General features: G+C 32.4%; 1 long non-coding RNA gene across 2 annotated transcripts in view; it reads left to right on the top strand.

Annotated features, from left to right (window-relative positions):
• LOC146394681 (uncharacterized) overlaps window positions 1–22,055 on the top strand; it is an 81,191-nt gene that overhangs the window by 38,889 nt on the left and 20,247 nt on the right. The window contains exons 3-4 of one of the 2 annotated variants that reach the window (XR_014835914.1): window positions 16,472–16,562; window positions 18,970–19,102. This is a non-coding gene — a long non-coding RNA (uncharacterized LOC146394681). The remainder of the gene's footprint in view (window positions 1–16,471; window positions 16,563–18,969; window positions 19,103–22,055) is intronic. The other variant, XR_014835915.1, reaches the window with a different exon arrangement.

The following is a 22,055-nucleotide window of genomic DNA, read 5'->3' as shown; positions in this document are numbered from 1 at the left end:
ACGTAGGCATATATATCTTTTGAATTATCTAGGATAAATGGAAGTTCTAGATCATGTGGTTGTTGTATTTTCAATTTTTTTTAAAAACCTCAATATTTATTTCTATATAGCTTCACAAGTTTACATTCTCTCCAAAGGTGCCCAGGGTTTCCTTTTCTTCATATCCTCATCAACACTTGGCATTTCTCATCTTTTTGTTTGTTTTACAGCAAAATATTTTTAAAAGCATTTCAAAAGTATATAATCTTTAAATATTTTAAAGTGAATAATAATAATTATTTTACTTTAAAATAATACTTTTATTTTAAAGTAACATAATCTTTAAGTATTTCTCTTGTACTTTCTTAGAAAATAGCAAGCATTTTATCTTAGTTTGAAATTTTAGATCAACTCAGATTAGCATACATAAAAGAGTGGGGCAAGTGGGACTTGTATTTGTTAACATTGATATATACCATGGTACTTTAGTTATGCATATTTGAAAGCAAATCTTTCATAGCAAGTTTCTGGATAGAATCACATGAAATTTTATAGCTTTATAAGAATTAAAATATATAATTAAATATATAATTGAGTTAAATATTCACAAAGTACAAATGGATAGAATTCACACATCAAGAGAAAGAGGAAGGTTATGACTTAATGTGAGGTGTGGCCTCTGGATGAAGTGAAAGGTTGGTCATTCATGCCAGTAGTTACATTTAAAAATTAATAGTAAAGACATGAAAGTAAATTTAATAATATATTTTATTTAAATTAATAATATCTAATACGTAATTATTCAAATATGTGTCACTAGCCATGTTTCAAGAGCTAACTAGCCATGTATATTTATTAGTTGCAGTATTGGACAATAAAGCTTTAAAGCTTACATTCTGGTTAACTGAAAGAAAAAGATATTAATGAAATTACTAAGGTTGAATCAAATACTAAACTTTATGTAACTGACTTCAATTAAAGTACAGAAAACTATGACTAAGTCATCAGAGTACTTCTAAAGTATTGTTAGACTCAAAATGAGTCTCAGCTAATGGGTAAGATATGTAAATAAGGAAAATGCTCCTTTCAATAATGATTAAAGAAAAGATCATTTATTTATTTCACACTGCAAATATATTGTCAGGGTAAGTATCACATTTGCCTTTGCTTATTAAAAAGTAGAATTAACACAAATTTTTGCTTAAGAATTACTATGTCATTCCTCATTTCCATGTGCTAGTCTGGTGTATCTGAAAGTTTCTCAACCATCACAGAAGTATCATTGGAAATTGTACTTCCCTGAATTCTTGAAGACTTTCTTCTCCTTGGTGCAGCATTAAAATAAGTTTAATATGTATCCTTTCTAGTGACCTGGTTCTGAATATAAAAATTCTTATCAAAATACAAAAGTTAAATACTGTGTAATAACCTACATGGGCAAAGAAACTGAAAAGGAATGGATATTTGTATATGTATAACTGACATACTTTTTTGTACACCTGAAGTTAACATAACTTTCTAAGTCAACTATATTCCAACGAAATTTTCCAAGGAAGATATACAGATGGCCAGCAAACACATGAAAAAATGCTCAACATCACTGATTATAAGAGAAATGCAAATCAAAACTACCATGAGATACAACCTCACACCAGTCAGAATAGCCATCATTAAGAAGTCCACAAATAACAACTGCTGGAGGGGTTGTGGAGAAAAGGGAACCCTCCTGCACTGCTGGTGGGAATGTAAACTGATACAGCCACTATGGAGAACAGTTTGGAGATACCTTAGAAATCTATACATAGAACTTCCATATGATGTACACATTTTCCATTTCTCGAAATTTCATATATATAAAATCAGCCATATGTGATCCTTCATGATTGTCTTTTTTTTTCATTTAACATAATAGCTTCAAGGGCCATCTGTATTATAGTTTCATTCGGTGTTTCATTTTTTTTAAGTTCCTGAATATTATTCCATTGTGTGGGTATATAACATTTTATTTATCCATTTATCTGTTCATCGGTCAATGGACATTTAAGTTGTTTCCATTTCTGGCCTATTATGAACAATGATGTCAAGCTTTTGTATGGACATATGTTTCAAATTCTTGAAGGTATATATCTAGAAGTAGAATTACTAGTTCACATGGTAATTCTAAGTTTAACCATTTGAAGAACTTTAGGACATACAAATTAACCTGGATCTGAAATTAACCTGGATCAGATAAGTTGCATCCTTTTACATTCCAACAGCAAGGTATGCAACTTTCAATTTTTCCCACATCCCTACCATCACTAGTTATTACCTGGTTTTGTAATTACAGACATCTTAGTGGGTGTGAAGTAATATTTAGCTGTGGTTTTGATCTACATTTCCCTGCTGGCTAACAATGCTGAACATCTTTGTTGAGCTTCTTGGATATTTGTATATTTTCTTTGGAGAACTCTATTCAGAACTTTTCTACAGAACAGAAGCAGACACAGACATGGAGAACAGACCTGTGGTTGCCAACTGGGAAGGGACAAGTGGGATGGACTGGGAGTTTGGGGTTAATAGATGCAAACTATTGCATTTAGAATGGTTAGAAAATAAAGTCCTACTGTATAGCACATGGAATTATATCCAATATCCTGAGATAGACCATAAAGAAAATAATATTTTTTAAAAATACATGTGTGTGTGTATATATATATATATATATATATGAATGACTGAGTCACTTTGCTGTACAGCAGAAATTGGCACAACATTGTAAATCAACTACACTTAAATATGAAAATTTAAAAATCAGAAAACTTTTTCCACTTAAAAAATGTAATAAAATTTTATTATCCAAAAATTTTTATTGAAATATAGGTGATGTGTAATATTATATAAATTATAGGTATATAATATAGTGATTCACAATTTTAAAGGTGATTTATAATTATTATAAAATATTGGCTATATTCTCTATGTTGTACAATATACCCTTGTAGATTATTTTTGATACAATACTTTATACCACTTAATCCCCTACCCCTATGTTGCCTCTCTCCCACACTAGTAACCACTAGTTTATTCTCTGAGTCTGTGTCTTTTTTGCTGTATTTGCTCATTTAGTGAACTTTTTAGATTCAACATATATCATGATATCATACAGTATACACCTTTCTCTGTCTGACTTATTTCACTTAGAATAATATCCTCCAAGTGCATCAATGTTGTTTCAAATGACATTTCATTCTTTTTTTGTGGCTGAGTAGTAGTCCATCATATAGATACATGAATATATATGAATATATTTGAATAAAGAAGAATATATATGTGAATAAAGAATATATATAAATATATATATCACATATTTATTCACTCATTTGTTGATGGACACTTAGGTTGCTTCCATATCTTGACATTTGTAGATAATGCTGCTATGAGCATTGTGGTGCAAATTAGTGTTTCTGTTTTGTTTTGTTTTTTTTAGATATATACCCAGGAGTGGAATTGTGGACCATATGTTAGCTCTTTTTTAGTTCTTCAAAAAACCTCCATACTGTTTTTACAGTGGCTGCACAAATTTACTCTCCCACCAATAGTGTGTGAGTGTTCCATTTTTTTCACATTCTCACTTGTTATTTGTGGGGTTTTTGTTTTGTTATGTTTTTTGTGTTTGAGGGCTGCACTCTTGGCATATGGAGGTTCCCAGGCTCGGGGTCTAATCAGAGCTGTAGCTGCTTGCCTACACCACAGTCACAGCAACTCAGGATCCAAGCCGTGTCTGCAACCTACACCACAGCTCACAGCAACACCAGATCCTAACCCATTGAGCAAGGCCAGGGATTGAACCCACGACCTCATGGTTCCTGGTCAAATTCATTTCTGCTGTGCCACAATGGGAACTCCTTGTGTTCTTTTTGATGACAGCCATTTTGACAGGTGTGAGGTGATATCTGAATGTTGTTTTGATTTGCATTTCCCTGGTGATTAGTAATGTTAAGCATCTTTTCATATGCCTACTGGCCATCTGCATTTCCACTTTGGAAAAATAGCTATTCCAGTCTTCTGCCCATTTTTTAATCAGGTTGTTTGTGTTTTTTTTTTTTTTTTTTGATGTTGTGTTTTATTATCTGTTCATGTATTTTGCATATTAATGCCTTAATGATCATATTATTTGGAAAGGTTTTCTCGCATTCAGTAGGTTGAGTTGTTTTGTCTATGGTTTCCTTTGGTATGCAAAATCAATTAAGTTTAATTAGGTCCCATTTGGGTTTTTTTGCTTTTATTTCCTTTAGGAGACAGATTCAGAAAATTATTGCTAGAATTTATGTCAAAGAGTGTTCTAGGTTTTCCTCTAGGAGTTTTATGATTTCAGTCCATTTTGAATTTATTTTCATATATGGTGGTAGAGAATGTTCTTATTTCATTATTTTACATGTAGCTATCCAATTTTCCCAGCACCACTTATGGAAGGGACTTTTTTACATTGTATATTCTTGTCTCCTTTGTCATAGATTAATTCTCCATAGTTGTGTGGGTTTATGTCTGGCCTCTTTATTCTGTTCCATTGACCTAAGTGTCTGTTTTTGTGCCAGTACCATACTATTTTAATTACTAGAGCTTTATAGAGTAATCTGAAGTTAGGAAGCATGATTTCTCAAACTCTGTTCTTCTTTCTCAAAATCATTCTGGCTATTTAGTGTCTTTTGTATTTCCATACACATTTTAAAATTATGTGTTTTACTTCTGTGGAAAATGTCATTAGCATTTTGATAGAGATTGCTTTGGGTAGTATGGTCATATTAACAATTCTTCCTACTCAAGAACATGGCATATTTTTTCCATCTGCTTGTGCTGCCTAAAATAAAAGGTATTTTATTCTTTTTGATGTGATGGTAAATAAGATCATTTCCTTAATTTCTCTTTCTGATGGTTCTTTATTAGTGTATAGAAATGAAACAGATTATTGTATATTAATTTTGTGTCCTGCAACTTCACCAAATTCACTGATAAACATTAGTACTTTTCTGGTGGTGTCTTTAGGATTTTCTATGTATAGTTATCATGTCATCTGCAAATAGTTAAGTTTTACTTCTTTACTAATTTGGATTTTTTTTTCTCTGATGCTATGGATAGGACTTCCAAAACTATTCTGAATAAAATTGGTGAGAGTGCACATCCTTGCCTTGATCTTGATCTTAGATGAAATGTTTTAGCTTTTCACCATTGAGTATAATGTTAGCTGTGGGTTTGCTATATGTGGCCATTATTATGTTGAGATACGGTTCCATCAAGCCCAGTTTCTGGAGAATTTTTATCATAAATGGATGTTTAATTTTGTTAAAAGTTTTTTTCTGAATCTATTGAGATACTCATATGGTTTTTTGTCTTCAGTTTGTTAATGTGGTGTATCACATCAATTGAATCACAGATACTGAAAAATCCTTGCATCTTTGGAATCAGTCCCGCTTGATCATTGTGTATGATCCTCTTAATGTATTGTTGGATTCAGTTTGCTAACATTTTATCAAGCATATTTGCATCTTTATTCATCAGTGACATTGGCCCGTAGTTTTCTTTTTTTGTCATATATTTGTTTTTGGTATCAGGGTGATGCTGGCCTCATAGGATGAGTTCACAAATGTTTCTTCCTCTGCAATATTTTGTAATAGTTTGAGAAAGATAAGCATTAACCCCTCTCTAAAAGTTTAGTGCAATTCACCCATGAAGCCATCTGGCCCTGAAATTTTGTTTGTTTGTCATTTTTAAATTTTTGATTCAATTTTATTACTGTTCCTGTAGTATAGTATAGTTCATAGAGTCTGTTCATATTTTCTATTCCTGTTTCAGTCTTGGGAGCTTATACCTTTCTAAGAATTTGTCTATTTCTTCTAGATTGTCCCTTTTTTGAATATAGTTGTTCATACTAGTCTTTTATGATATTTTGCACTTCTATGCTGTCAGTTGTAACTTATAGATTTCATTTCTAATTTTATTGACTTAGGCCCCCTCCCTTTTTTTTAATGAGTCTGGCTAAAGGTTTATCAATTTTGTCTATGTTTTAAAAGAACCAGATTTTATTTTCATTGATATTTTAAAATATTTTAGTCTCTATTTAATTTATTTATCCTATGATATTTATGATTTGTTTCCTTCTGCTAACTTGGAGTTTTGTTTTTGCTTCTTTCTCCATTTTAAACTGGGCCATTGATCTTATTATTAAGATTTAGTAGTTCTTTATATATTCTAGATATGTTACTTATCAGACATGATTTGCAAAAATTTCTTCATTTCTCTGAGTTTTCATTTTCTTGATGGACTCTTTTGAGTACAAATTTTTAATTTGATAATGTCTATTTATATAATTTTCTTTTGTTGTTTTTTCTTTTCATATCATCTATGAAAAAAATATATTCCCCAATCCTGGATTACAAAGAATTACCCTTATGTTTTATTTTAAGAGCTTTAGTTCTTACATTTAGGTCTTTGATTATTTTGAGTTAATTCATGTATATTACTTGAAGTAAAAGTCCAAATCCATTCTTTTGCATGTAATATACAATTACCCTAGTAACATTTGTTTAAAAAAATGATTAATCTCTAGAATAGTCTTGATACACTTGTTGAAAATTGGTAGACATGTGGTTTTATTTCCGAATTTCTAATTCTTTTCCATTGAGCTATGGGTTTGTCCTAATGCCAGTGACACATTGTTTTGACTGACATTGGTTTGTGGTAAGTTTTGAAGTCCTACTTTATCTTTCTTTTCTTAAGATTATTATGAATATTCCAGGTGCCTTGAATTTCTATATGAGTTTTTTATTTTTCTTTTCATGGCCACATCTGTGGTATATGAAAGTTCCCATGCTAGGGATTGAATAGGAGCTAAAGCTGAGGACTACACCTCAGCTGCAACAACACTGGATCTGAGCCACATCCACATTCAGCTTGTGGAAATACCAGATCCTTAACCCACTGAGCGAGGACAGGGATTGAATCCACATCCTCACAGACACTATGATGGACTCACTTAACTCGCTGAGCTACAGCAGGAACTCTGTCTATATGAATTTTTAAATCTGCTTATCTATTTCTACAGAAATAGCATTTGGACATTAGATAAAACTTGCACTAAATCTGAAGATCAATTTAGAAACTTTTGCAATCTTAAAAAATATTGTCTTCTAATTCATTAACGAAGGATGAATTAACATTTGTTTAGGTCTTTAATTCTTTTCAACATTTTTATTATAATTTTCAGCTTACAGGTGTTATGCTTCTTTGGTTACATTTATTTCTAAGGATTTTACTATTTCTAATACTACTGTAAATTGAATATTTTATTGATCTTTATTTTAAGTAGATTGGAACTCTCTGTACTTTTAATTTTTTCTGTAAACTTTAAAACTGCTCAAACAAAATAAGATCTCAACTAAAAGAAGAAGAATAAATGGATTCATGTTCCTCATATTTCATTTTCCTTCTAATCTATTGAATCATCACAACTTGTTATTTCTTCAATAAGGATAAGGATCCTTTGAATGGCACTCTTCAACTTAGATAAAATATAGTCTTGTGGGGTCTTCCAGCAGGCCACCTGATAGATCAAATAATGATACTTCTCTGAGAATGAGGCTTTAATGTGGCTTAAAACTTGTTATGCTCCCTCCAGTTCTGGTTTTGACCATGCTGATGGCTTTTGCCATGATTGCGGGCTATTGGTTTTCAAGACCATCATGAAGCTGGAATGAGAACAATGAAAATAAGTCAAGTTAAAACACCACATAGGCTGCTGTTATTACCAAGATTAAACTTTTTTCTTTAATAAATGCTTACCAGAATAGTCCAAGACTTTGGTTAATTTCTAGTGTTCTCAGAGAATTAATTCTGATTATCATTTTCCAATTATCGTAGTGCTTTTATGGAAGGGAACTCCTTACTATGTTATTTTCTGTGATGTCACCTCCTGAGGTGATTTTTGAATCCTGAAATAATACAAAATATATCATTAGAATATTTTTTAATTTTTTAAAAATTTTATTGAAGTATGGTTGTTTTACAATGTTGTGTTAATTTCTGCTGAACAACAAAGTGATTCAGTTATATGCATATACATACTTTTTCAGATCCTTTTCCCATATTATTACAGAATATTGAATAGTTTCCTGTGCTATACAGCAGATCTGCATTGACCATACTTTCCATATACAATAGTGTGCATATGCCAATCCCAAACTCCCAATCCATCCTTCCCTTCCATCTTTCCCCTTTAGTAACCATGAGTCTGTTTCTGTTTTGTAAATGAGTTCATTTGTATCATTCTTTAAGATTCCACATATAAGTGATATGATATGATATTTATCTTTCTCTATCTGACTTACTTCACTTAGTATGATAATCTCTAGCCCATCCATGTTGTTGCAAATGGTATTATATCATTTTTTATGGCTAATGTTCTATTGTATATATGCACCACATCTTCCTTATCCATTCCTCTGTCAATGGACATTTAGTCACTAGAACATTTTAAAAATATTTATGGTTAAAAAATTATCAATCACTAATGATTAATAAATCAAAAATAAATTATTAGTCATGACTCTAACTTTTCTAAGTTCAAAGTTTAAAGATTCTTAGTACTGTTGAAAATTTGGATTGCCAACTGCTTGACTGTTCAACCCCTTTCTGAGTTGCAGCCATATGAGAAAGAACAGATCAAGCCAGATGAGAATCGATGTAGCACTTGTATCATTCTGAAAAAGTGTTGGAGTATATCTTCAGGCCTGAGGCCAATTAAAGATTCTCACTGCTGCCTATAAAGAAGTTAGAATCTACAGAACAGTCACATGAAAGATCACCCACCTGACAAATACATTCACTAATAGAACAAAAAAGACAAGGTATCCAGCACAAATGAACATCTCCACAGAAAAGAAAATCATGGATTTGGAGAATAGACTTGTGGCTGCCCAATGGGAGAGGGAGGGAGTGGGAGGGATTGAGAGCTTGGGGTTATCAGATACAATTTAGAATAGATTTACTAGGAGATCCTGCTGAGTAACATTGAGAACTATGTCTAGATACTCATGTTGCAACAGAACAAAGGGTGGGGGAAAAATGTATACATGTAAGGATAACTTGATCCCCATGCTGTACAGTGGGGAAAAAAAAAAAAAGACAAGATAATCAAAGAGAGAATACATTGACTACTCAATATGGAGATTCTGTTTCCTGGGCAATATGTCTGATCACTTTTTTGTTCCAAATTGCACAAACTACTTTTACTATAAGGAGAAGTAAGTGAGGGAGAGATTGACTGAAAGTTGTCGCTCCAATGCTCCTCTCTCTTGCAGAACAAAGTAAAAGTTACCTCCCTTCTCTGAAATTTTTAGAGCAAGGTAGTAAATATCCCTTCCTAACTTTTGTATTAATATCTATAAATAGTGATCAATAAATATACTTTATTTAGGAATTCTCGTTGTGGCTCGGTGGTTAACGAATCCGACTAGGAACAATGAGGTTGCGAGTTCGAACCCCGGTCTTGCTTACTGGGTTAAGGATCTGGCGTTGCTGTGAGTTGTGGCCTAGGTCATGGATGCGGCTCAGATCCCGAGTTGCTGTGGCTCTGGCAAAGACCGGCAGCTACACCTCCAATTAGACCCCTAGCCTGGGAACCTCCATATGCCATGGGTGCGGCCCTAGAAAAGACAAAAAAAACCCACAAAAAACAAAAAACAAAAACAAAAAAAAACACCTTATTTAAAATATTAGGAAGTTGGAAAACCAGATCATTGCAATGAAAAATCTGTCAGTTCAAAACAAAGTGTAACTAGTTTTTGCCACAATACTACCAGTTTTTTTAAGTATTACAATCAATTGTATGAATCTTTGTAAACCATTTAAAATAGATAATCCTCTTTCATTTTTTAATTATTTGATTCATTCAATTATTCATTGAATGACTACAACTTACTAGACTCTACTCCCTTACTCATGCCAGGGATTAAAGATAATTAAAGTACAGCCTTTAACTTCAAACACTTTGCTGTATACTTCGGAATATTAGAGGAAATGGGATAGTATTGAATTACTGGAGGAGTTGTTTTGCCTTCACAATGAGTACTAAGAACTACTCAAAAACTGGTTTTGTGAGCTTATTGAATCTCCTAGGCTAAGCTTCTAATTGGAGCTGCAATTGCCAGCCTACACCACAGCCACAACATGGGATCCATGCCATGTCAGCTACCTTTACCACAGCTCACAGCAATGCCAGATCTTTAACCCACTGAGTGAGGCCAAGGATCAAACTCGCATCCTTATGGATACTAGTCGGGTTCATTACCACTGAGACACAATGGGAATTTCTTAAAAATGGAAATGTTGAAATTGAACATATTACAACTTAAGTGATTAATTTGGGTCTAATTTTCCTCTCCAATACAAATTAGAGTATTTTTCATTTCCTGATAGGAGGTAATTGTCCTTTTAAGCAATTACCATTTTCCAGATTCTAATTCTATGAGATCCTGCCCAAATTGAAAGGGACTATTCCATTATTGCTTTTGTTTGCTAGATGTTTGGATCTGGAGACTTCTAAATTGCCACATGTATGTCCGAATTCCAAAGACATTTTCTTCCTGTTTTAAAGGAGTATGAATTTTAGAGAGGATTGACAAACAATAAAAATATTAATAAGTAAAATATATAGTGGTAGAGTACCAAAGAAAAAATAAATGAAGGAAGGGGATTGTGTGAATGTGTGTGTGTATATATAGAGAGAGTAAAATTTTAGATAGGGTTTTTTTTTTTTTTTCATCTTTTTCCGGGGCCACACCCACAGCATATGGAGTTTCCCAGGATAGGGGTCGAATCAGAGCAGTAGCCACTGGCCTACACCAGAGCCACAGCAACGCAGGATCTGAGCCATGTCTGCGACCTACACCACAGCTCACCGCAATGCCAGATTCTTAACCCACTGAGTGAGGCCAGGGATCAAACCCGCAACCTCATGGTTCCTAGTCTGATTCGTTAACCACTGAGCCACGACAGGAACTCCAGATAGGGTGTTTTAATAGACAATATAAACACCCAATGCACCTGCCTTCAGGACATAACATTTCAATGCACTTTAGCTTGACATCCAACTATCAGCATCTGCATCTCACTACCAAAGGAATGAACTCGCCTAATTAAATGGCCCCTCACTCTTTGAGTGGGATAAAATCTGAGGTGTATATACTATACTGTCCCTAAGATTTTTCCAGAAGGATTAAGCCCCAACTGCCCATAACAATAAGTTGCTTGGTAAAGAGCAGACTCTATTTGCTGCTCTCTCTGCCTCGTCTCTCTTCTCTTCCCTACAGGTGTTTCCTGGGACAAGATACCAAATGAGTTGCACTATGAATCTTGTCTCCAGGTCTGTTTCTGGGGAATGAAAACTAAGAAAATTGTAGAGAGAAGGAAATGACACTTTTCTATAAGGTGTCTTTTAGAATGTGTGTAATTTTTAACCCAGCATATTTATTTCCAGGAATTTACATAAGGAAATAATTACGTATATGCACAAATGCTTTTCAGTTTTTCAATAACATAAAGAGAAAAATACCACAACTTTAAGACGAGACAGACTTTCTATGATATTTTATTTTATTTATTTATTTTGCTTTTTAAAGCTGCACCTGTGCCATACGGAAATTCCCAGGCCAGGGGTCTAATCAGAACTGCAGCTGCCAGTCTATGCCACAGCCTCAGCAACACGGGATCCAAGCTTCATCTGTGACCTACGCCACAGCTCTCAGCAATGCTAATCCTGACCCACTGACTGAGGCCAGGGATCAAACCCACATCCTCATGGATACTAGCCAGATTTGTTTCCCCTGCATCACAACGGAAACTCCTCTATGATATTTTAAATGTTAGAAGAAAAAAAGCTGTATCATAATTTTGTTGCAGTTCACATTTCTATTACCATGGAGAGGCTTGAATTTTTTTTTTGTATTGTTTTGGCAGTTTGCCATTTACTGTTTTCTTAGTCGTTCAAATCTTCTGTACATTTTTGTCTTTGGATGATCACATTTTATTACATTTTTATTAATTTAATTAATAAATGTAAATTAATTAATGCACATTTTATTGTTAATTGTGAGTGCTATATATATGCTAAAATTATTAATTCTTTGTTATATATGGCACAGATATTAGACCCACATTTTTACCTACATTTTGCATTTGTTCACACACTGGTGGTTTATCTTTTTATATATCATAATTTTCAATACCTTGCTTTGTTTTGACTTTAGCATTGCATTCTACTGGGATTGTATAAAGACAGATGTGTATGCTGAGTGTATTTCTATTAATTTTTATATATGTATAGAGCTAAGACATGATTCCCTCTCAATTTTTTCCATATTTATCCAGCATCATTTGTTCAATAATCTATGGCATATATTTTGGTATCAATTCACATGTCTAATAGCAGAACAAGGTACTAGTAAGGCGAACTTCAGCCATGGATTATTTCTGATGAGTCAGGTAACTTCATGCTAGTCTCCAGAGATATAAACGTGACTCTTAGCCAAATATCGAATATGAGAGGGAACGCATATGAGTAAAGAGAGAATATGGATAAATACATTCACTCCCATTACTGTCCTATTCATATTAGGAAAATAATGTCATCTTTCCATCTTTCATTATTTCCCATCTTTTTATCACCAGAGCAAGGATCATGTTTATACATGTGATCTGTGCAACCAAAAGAAGATATACATTAAATTATCAACAATTAAATTTATTAGAGATTTTTGTGAGAAAAATGAATAATGTCAATTTTTCTAAAATCAATTTATTTGAATGAGTAGTTCGGTGTTATATTCCAGCAAAAAAAACTTTTTTGCTAGTAAAAATTCTGCTATATATGATCCCAGAAAATTACTCAAGTGGAAAACATCTATTCTGATATTGTTGTACTTAGACATTATTCTCATATTTGCTCTTATCTAAATTAAAAGCCTTTAATTCACACTTTTTATTATCCCATTTTTAAAAATTAGGATATTATGTTACTTTAGTTATTTAGTTACCAGTTGGATGAAACAGGGGAAATATCTTGAAGAAAAATTTTAAATATATACAGAATTTTGATTGGTACTTCAACATAACTAAAAGGTTTTACTGTGTCATAAAATGAATTATACCCTTTTTAAAAAGTAGTTATTTTACAGTGTTTTGTCAATTTCTGCTGAACAGCATAGTGACCCAGATTTTATATATATAAAATCTTCCATCACTACAATACATAGTTCCATGTACTGTAGGATCCTATTGCTTATCCATTCTAAATGTAGTGATTTGCATCTTCCAACCCCAAAAACATATATATAGATACTGTTTACTGATACTACAATGTTGCTGATAATATCAAAAGGAGCATAGTAACACTGAAAATAATCACTTTTATGGCTTAATCTATTTTGAAATTTCATTTTTAAAGTGTGTTATTTGGAATTAAAAATTAGGTAGTAAAAAATTTGAATTTACATTCTCTTTTTCTTTATCCTATGATATATCTAAAGCAAGACCATGACTTCTGAGCACTATTCTTTTATAAGATTTGTTGTCTGGCCTTCTAGTTTCCAGATCTAGTTAAAGAGAATAATAAAGTTTTGGAAATCTAATTGTATTCCATTGTACAATGATTAAAATTGTTATTTAATTATTGACAATCCAACAGATACAATTTAAACACATGAATATCTAAGAGTGAAACTAATAGACTGAAACAGAGAGAAAGACTGAATTTGAGAACAGGGCTCTTAAAGAAGTTCTAAATTAATTAAGCAAATTATGTCTCTACCTGTTAACCTATTGTACAGAGTAAAATTGGTTGCAGAAACTCAAGATGAGGAGGTCGATCGCTTATTATGAACACTAAGAAGTCATACACCAAAGAGAAGACAGAACACAAAAATAGGAAATAAGTTCTTCAAAAGAAATCTTAATAGAAGTGAAGATTTTTATTCCCATACTGATATACATCTTCTCTAGATTTAAAGGGCTTGTAAGCAAAGAATAGTGTTCCTTAAATGTGATTTTCAGATCAGTTTTCCTAAGAGATGAAAGGTTTTTACTCTTTTCATTTCACATACATGACATTTCTATGGCTAATAGAATTTCTCTATATATAACAGAACTGTGTATTTTTCATTAAAAATTTCAAATGACATAATTTTTGCTAATAAAAAAGTGGCAGAATCTGGATTTTAACCCAAGTCTAGCTGAAATTAAGGATGATTTATTCAGAGAAAACTGTGGCTATAAAGTCTTCTCTATGTGAAGACTAACTGATTTCAGGGCCAAGATACACATTCAGTAGATTTGAAAAATAGTATAGAACATTTGTACATGGAGTTCCCATTGTTCCTCAGCAGTAAATGAGCCTGTATCCATGAGGATCTATAGTTTACATGAGGATGTGGGTTTGATCCTTGGCCTTGCTCAGTGGGTTAAGGATGTGGCAATCTGGCATTGCCATGAGCTGTGGTATAGGTCACAGACACTGCTCGGATCCCACATTGTTATGGCTGTGGCTTAAGCTGGCAGCTGCAGCTCCAATTCAACCCCTAGCCTGGGAATGTTCATATGCCATGGGTGCGGCCCTAAAGAAAAAAGAAAAAAAAGTGAAAAAAAGGAATATTCGTGTATATATTAGAGATACAACTAATAAGTACTATAGAAGTATATAGAAGTTCAGAAAAGGGTTAAGCGAATATAGATTGAAGTGATTATTGATGACTTTATAAAGGAATTAGGGTTGAATGTGAAAAAAGCTAAGATATGGCATAGTGGGGAAGTAAGTGAATAGTGTACAGAGAAAGTAGAATGGGATGGATAGTTTGGGCCACATATTGGAAGATCTTGTATGCCAGGCAGAAGATTGTATGACTTTAGGCTTCAATAATAGCTATTTTTTAAAAAATGCTACCCAGTGCCTGACATATAAGAATGTTTATATGCATTATTGCATTTGATATGCACAAAAAAATCTTCCTACAGTTATTAAAACCATGTTTGCAGGTCACCTTGATAGTAAGTGGCAGAATCTGGATTTTAACCCAAGTCTAGACAGATTCCAAATCCTATGCAGAAAACAGGGAGGAGGTTTAAAGACACTGGAGAATATTCAGTAAAAATAAATTTCTTACTTGAATTAGATGAAATAATAGAAGGTGAAAATTGAACAAACCATTGAGGTTCTTACTAGGTCCTGAAGGTTTTCTCCTGTTATCTTCCCAAAGTTTTATAGTTTTAAGTCCATAACTCATTTTGAGCTAATTTTTGAATAAAGTGTGAGATTTAGAATGAGGTTCCAGTTTCTTTTTTCTTTTTTTTTTTGGCATATGGATGTAAAACTGCTCCAATACTATTTATTTAAAAGGTTATTTTTTTCTCCATTGAATAACTTTGCACATTTCTAAAAATTCAGTTGGCCGTATTTGGGAGTATCAATATCTGGGCTTTTTATTCTGCCCCACCAATACAACCTCCACCAGTACACAAATCTTAATTGCAATAGCTATATAGTAGGTCCTAAAATCAAGTAGGGTGATTTCTCCCTTTTTATTCTACTTTTTCAATATTATGTATTTTGCATGTATTTGTATATTTATGTTTACATACAAATACATCTTTACTTGCCTTGACTTTTCATAAAAATTTTAGAATAAACTTGTCTACAGCTGCAAAAATTCAGTAGTATTAAAGCAAAATTCTACAATTTTTAAAAGTTTTCAAGTTTGTTATGGTCCAAATGTTCTGCTTTGGTATATATATTCCATGATCAGGCAAAAGGAATAAGTATTCAACAGTTTTGAGGGCAAATGTTTTATAAATATTGATTATTTCCCAGTGGTTGATAGTGCTGCAATGTTCTATATCTTCTATGTTTTTGCTGACTTCTTATCTAGTTGTTCTATCAATCATTGTGAGAGGAGTATGAAATCTTCAAATATAATTGTCGATTTGCCTATTTCGCTTTTCAGTTTGCTCAGTTTTTGCTTTACACTGTTTTGCAGCACTGTTGTTTGGTGCATGGATCTTTAAGATTGTTTTGTTTTCTTGGTGGACTGACCCCATGTTCATTATGCAATGCTCTTCCCTGTCCCTGGTAATTTTCTTTGCTCTACAGTTTACTTTATCTGATTTTAATATAGTCACTTCTGTTTTCCTTTGATTAATGTTTGCATGATATATATTTTTTCTTTTTAATTTTACCTTATATACTATCATATTTAAATTCAGTTATTTGTAGACAGTATATTGTTAGGTCATAATGCTTTTTGTTGGGTTTTTTCCTTGTTTTAGTTTTTTGTTGTTTTTCACTCTGCCAAAGCTTTTATTTGATATAATTATAATATTTGGACTTAAAGTAATTATTCATACAGGCATACCTTATTTTATTGTGCTTCACAGATATGCATTTTTTTTCTTTTTTTTTTTTTTTTTGCAGATTGAGGGTTTGTTTCACTCCTGTGTTGAGCAAGTCTATTGGTGCCATTTTACATCAGTATTTGATCACTTTCTCTCTTTGTCATAATTTGGTAATTATTACAATGTTTCAAACTTTCTAAATTTATTGTATTTGTGTGGTTATCTGTGATCTATTGTCTTTGATGTTACTATTGCAAAAACATTACAATGCCTGAAGTCTCAGATGATGATTAGCATTTTTAGCAATAAAATATATTAATTAAGGTATGTACATTGGGTTTTTTAGGCACAATGCTATTCCACGCTTAATAGATGACAATGTGGTTTAAACCAAAAACATTGGAAAACCAAAAAGAACATCATATGACGCACTTTATTGTGATATTCATTTTATTGTGGATGTCTGTAATTGAACCCGCAGTATCTTCAAGTTATGCCTGTACGTTAGGGATTGAATCTGCCACTTTATTTTCCTGTTTTGTCTCTTTTTTTAGTTTATCTATTTTTTTCCACCCTCAGATGTATTCATTTCACATTTTTAGAAAATTCCATCTTGATATATCCATATTTTAAGTATTTTTGTATAAGTTTTGTGGATGCTTTAGGTAATACATTATATATAAATAACCACACAGTACATACAGTATAGTTTTATCAGTACATTACTATTTCAAGTGAATCGTTGAATTCTTGTTGCCCTTTTTATAAATTTTTATCTTCATTAATAATAAAATTTCTAAAATATTTTTCATTATAACTGCAAATCACAGCAGAAAATATGATTTTTACTTCAATCAATTATAATTTAGAAAACTCATGAGAATAGATGAAAGACATAACTTCATTGATTTAAAGTAATTAAATCAGACTTGTTTTTTAATCTATCCTGGAGAATGTTCAATATGAGCTTGAGAATAATATATGACTCCTGTTATTATGTGGAAGGTCCTCCAGATGACAAGTAGATATAAATTGTTTATAATGTGGTAAAATTACTCTATTTCCTTGTTGCTGTTCTGCCTAGCCTAGTTTTTCTATGAGTTATTAAATATTGAGTATTGATGTAGCCAAATACTATTATAGCTGAATTATATATTTATCCCCATACATTTTTCCAATTTTTTAGCTGTGGTAACATAAATGTTACCTTTTACCCATTTTAAAGTGTACAATTCATCAGTATTAAGTCCATAACTTTTTGATCATGCCCAATGAAACTCCATATCCATTAAAAAAATTCTTCTCTCATCCCAGCCCTGTTAACCTCTATTATACTTTGACTCTTCATGAATGTGTCTCTTTTAGGTAACTCTTGTAAGTTGAATCATCTGTCCTTTTTGTCTAGCCTATTCAGGTTAGCATAATGTTTTCAAGGTCCTCCATGTTGTAGAATCTATTGGAATTTCATTCCCTTTTAAGATCGAATAATATTCCATTATATATACATATACATATATATATATTCCACTTTGTTTATGTATTCTTCTCTTGATGGGCATTTGAATTGTTTCTACCTTGTAGCTCTTTTGAATAATTACACTATGAACATTTGTGTTCAAATATGTTTTTGAGCTCTATTTTCAATTATTTTGGGTAGACACCTAGAAGTAATTTTGGTAGGTCATATGAAAAATCTAGGTTTAACTCTTTGAGAAACTGCCATACTCCTTTCCACATTGACTGTGCCATTTTACATTCCCATGGGCAATGCACAAGGGCTAAAATTTCTCCACAACTTCCCTAACACCTGTTAATTTTCTATTTTTTTATATATAATAGATATTCTAATGGGTGTGAAGTAGTATCAAACTGTTTTTAATTTGTATACCCCTAATAACTGATATTGTTCACATTATCCTTATGTATATCTTCTTTGGAGAAATGTCTATTCAAGTCCTTGGCTAATTTTTTATTAAATTATTTATTTTCTTTTTGTTGAGTTGTAGGAGTTCCATATATTCTGGATACTAATCTCCTACCGGATATATGACTTACAAATATCCTCCCTTATTGTGGGTTGTTTTTTCACACTCTTTATAGTGTCGGTTGCTGCACAAATATTTTAAATTATTATGAAAACCAGTGTATCTATTTTTTTTGTTACCTGTGATTTGGGTGCCATATCCAAGATATTATCACAAACCTAATGACATAAACACTTCCATGAGTTTTTTCTAAGTTTTATAGTACTAGCTTTTGAATATTTGTTGCATTTTGAGTTACATTTTATATATAATGTAAGGCAGCGATTCAACTTCAGTTATAACTGCTTTTGAAAAATCCTAATTTTTAAGAATCTCATCCCTACTTCTTCAGGGCTTAAATGACCTATGGTATGTTTCCACCTGGAAACTCTTACTCTTGTGCTTTTTTATTTGTAATTCTCTTGTAGCTTTGGTGAGCAGAACCTTATGAATTGCAACTTATGCTTGACATAGATGAGCAAATCAGTCTTCAGTGAGATTTGAACAGATGTACTATATAGTTTGCTAATAAGTTCTACTCTGTTACCTACAGCTCAAGGAGGGGAACCAAAAACCTGTATGCCACTGCTCAAGACTTAAACTGCCTCAATGGGAAGGAAGTGGAGCAAGTGAAAGTAAAAATATAAAATTCTCCTACCATTTTGTTCTGGAACGAAAATTGAGTAGTAAGTTTTAGATTTGAGTATTTCTCCAAGGAAAATAATTTTATGCATGGACAAAGATTTATGTGCAATATGTTCATCACAGTATCATTCATAATAGTAAAATATTATGGGTAGAAACACTTAAACATTGGATCTGGGGAAATGGGTAAGTAAATGGAACTGTCTGTACAAGATAGAATATTGTGCCACCGTTACAAACGATGCTTGTGAAGTGTTCTTAACGACATGGAAAAATGCTTAATGATATATACCATTAAGTAAAAGAGCAAGATAGGAAAAGGTTAAAAAAAAATTCTCCTACCATTTTGAAAACTTATTTTCTTGATTATGCTTTTGCTTCGTTTCTATAAACCTTTGACTGGCTTTCAGAACTCCTATGAAATTCAGACAACATCTCATTTTTTTGATGTTTTTGTAGAGAAAAGGGAACTTGGAACTTCCTGGTCCCCCATTTTGCTAACACTCTTCATTACATGTCATTTTATTTTATTTTATTTTATTTACTTTTTGTCTTTTTAGAGCCACACCCATGGCATATGGAGGTTCCCAGGCTAGGGGTCTAATTGGAGCTGTTGCTGCCAGCCTACACCAGAGCCACAGCAATGCCGGATCTGAGCTGTGACCTACACCACAGCTCATGGCAATGCCAGATCCTCTATCCACTGAGGTATATAACCTGCAACCTCATGGTTCCTAGTCAGATTCATTTCCACTGTGCCACGATGAGAACTCCACATATCATTTTATGATTCATGTATTTTTTACTCTGTTCTTAGGTTTATATATATATTTATATTTGTTGTTTTCCTGATATAATAACCCTTTTATTACTATAAAATGTCCTTCATTGTCTCTAGTAAAAATTATTTTCTTTATTCACTATAACTTTATCCACTCCAGTTCTCCTTTTTTTACCATTTGCATAATATATCATTTTCCATCCTATTGTTTTCAATTGATTCGTGGTTTTGAATCATAAATATTTCTTTTGCAGATATAATATGCTTATAATGTTTTGTTCCCTATTGCCAATCCCTTCCTTTTGATTATAATTTTAATTCATTTATACTTAATGTAAACACTGATAAGGTAGGAGTTATGTGTGTCTTTTAATAATTGTTTTCTGTTTACCTTTTTTATTCCTCTATTGCTCCATTACTGCCATATTTTGTGTTAAATAGAAGTTTTGTGGTATTCCATCTTAATCCTCTTGTAATTTCTCTTAATGTAGTTTTTGTAATTTACTTAGAGATTTCCTTAAAGGTTACAAAAATTTCTTAACTCATAAAAATCTAGTTTGAATTAATACCAACTTATTTCAATATTATACCAAAATTTTCTTACTATATCACTCTGACTTTTCCCCATACTTTGAACTCTTATTGACATATAAATTACATCTTTATAAATTATAACCTATCATATATTTTATAATTATTATTTTATGAAGTTGTAAATCAGATAGAAGAAAATGGAAGAAAAGTTTTGGAATGAAAATGTATTTATACTGTATTTTATATTTACCTATATTGTTATCTCCCCCAAAGCTATTTCCTCATGTAGATTCAAAACACTATGGAACGCCCATCATTTTGTCCTGAAAGACTCTCTTTAGCATTTGTTGTAGGGCAGAAATGCTGGCTGTTAACTTTATTACATTTTGTTAATCTTGAATATCTTAATTTCTCCTTCATTTTTGAAGGTCAGCTTTGCCATGTATAGAGTTCTTGACAGTTATACTTACAGCATTTTAAAAGTCATTCCAGGAGTTCCTGTCATGGCTCAGTGGGAACGAATCTGACTAGCATCCATGCGGATTCAGGTTTGATCCCTGGCCTTGCTCATTGGGTTGAAGATCCAGCATTGTTGTGAGCTCTGGCCTTTTTTTTTTTGGCCACACCCATAGCATTGTTGTATAGGTTTCAGACATGACTAGGATCCTGTGACTGTGGTGTAAGACAGCAGCTACAGCTTCAATTTGACCCCTATCCTGGGGACCTCCATATGCCATTGGTGCAGCCCTAAAAAGACAAAAAAAAAAAAAAAGAATAAATGTCATTCCACAGTCTCTGGCTTCCAAGTGTCCTAATAACAAATATGCTGTTCATCTTTTTGAAGCATCTTGTGTATGACTTGTTACTTATATTTTGATAGTTTCAAGATTATCTCTTAATGTTTGATTTTCAATTTTATTACATTATCTTTGTATGGATCTCTTTATATTTATCCTACCTGAAATTTATTACCCTTCTTGGAAGTATAAATTAAGATTTTACATTAAATTTAGGAAGATTTTTCCATTTCTTCAAATATTTTTTCCCATTTTTTTTCTTTTTGCCTCTGTATCAGAGATTTCCATGGTAGGTATGTTGGTACAATTGATGTGTCTCATGGTCCCTGAAACTGTATTCATTTTTCTCATTATTTTTTCTTTCTGTACCTCAGGCCGAATAATTCTAATTAACCTATTTTGAGATCACTGATTTAATCCCCTATCACTTCAGATCTACTGTTGACCATGTAGTGAATATTTCCATTTCAACTATTATATTTTTCAACTCCAGCACTTTTTTATTTGGCCACACCCATAGCATATGGAAGTTCCCAGGCCAGGGATCAAATCCAAGTTACATATGTGACCTACACCACAGCTGTGGCAATGCTGGATCCTTAACCCACTGTGCTGGGCTAAAGATTGTACCTGTGCTGCTTCAGAGACAACATCAGATCCCTAACACACTGTGCCACAGTGAGAACTCCAATTCAAGGTAATCTATTTGGTAATTTTTCATAATTTCTATCTCTTTATTCATAGTCTCTTCTGAGGTACCTAACTTTCATATATCTCTAAATATTTTGATATAGCTTCCTATGTTTCCTTGAACATATAACATAACTTTCAAAGTCTTTGTCTAGAACAGCAAAAATTTGAACTTCCTTGGGGTCAACTAAT

The sequence above is a fragment of the Sus scrofa genome, chromosome X (assembly GCF_054392235.1).
Source record: "Sus scrofa isolate SSC_HxYL_T2T_F1_AM1 chromosome X, Sscrofa_HxYL_maternal_Yorkshire_Landrace_v2.0, whole genome shotgun sequence".
NCBI classification, from domain to species: domain Eukaryota; kingdom Metazoa; phylum Chordata; class Mammalia; order Artiodactyla; family Suidae; genus Sus; species Sus scrofa.
This window is presented reverse-complemented; position numbering and strand designations above follow the sequence as displayed.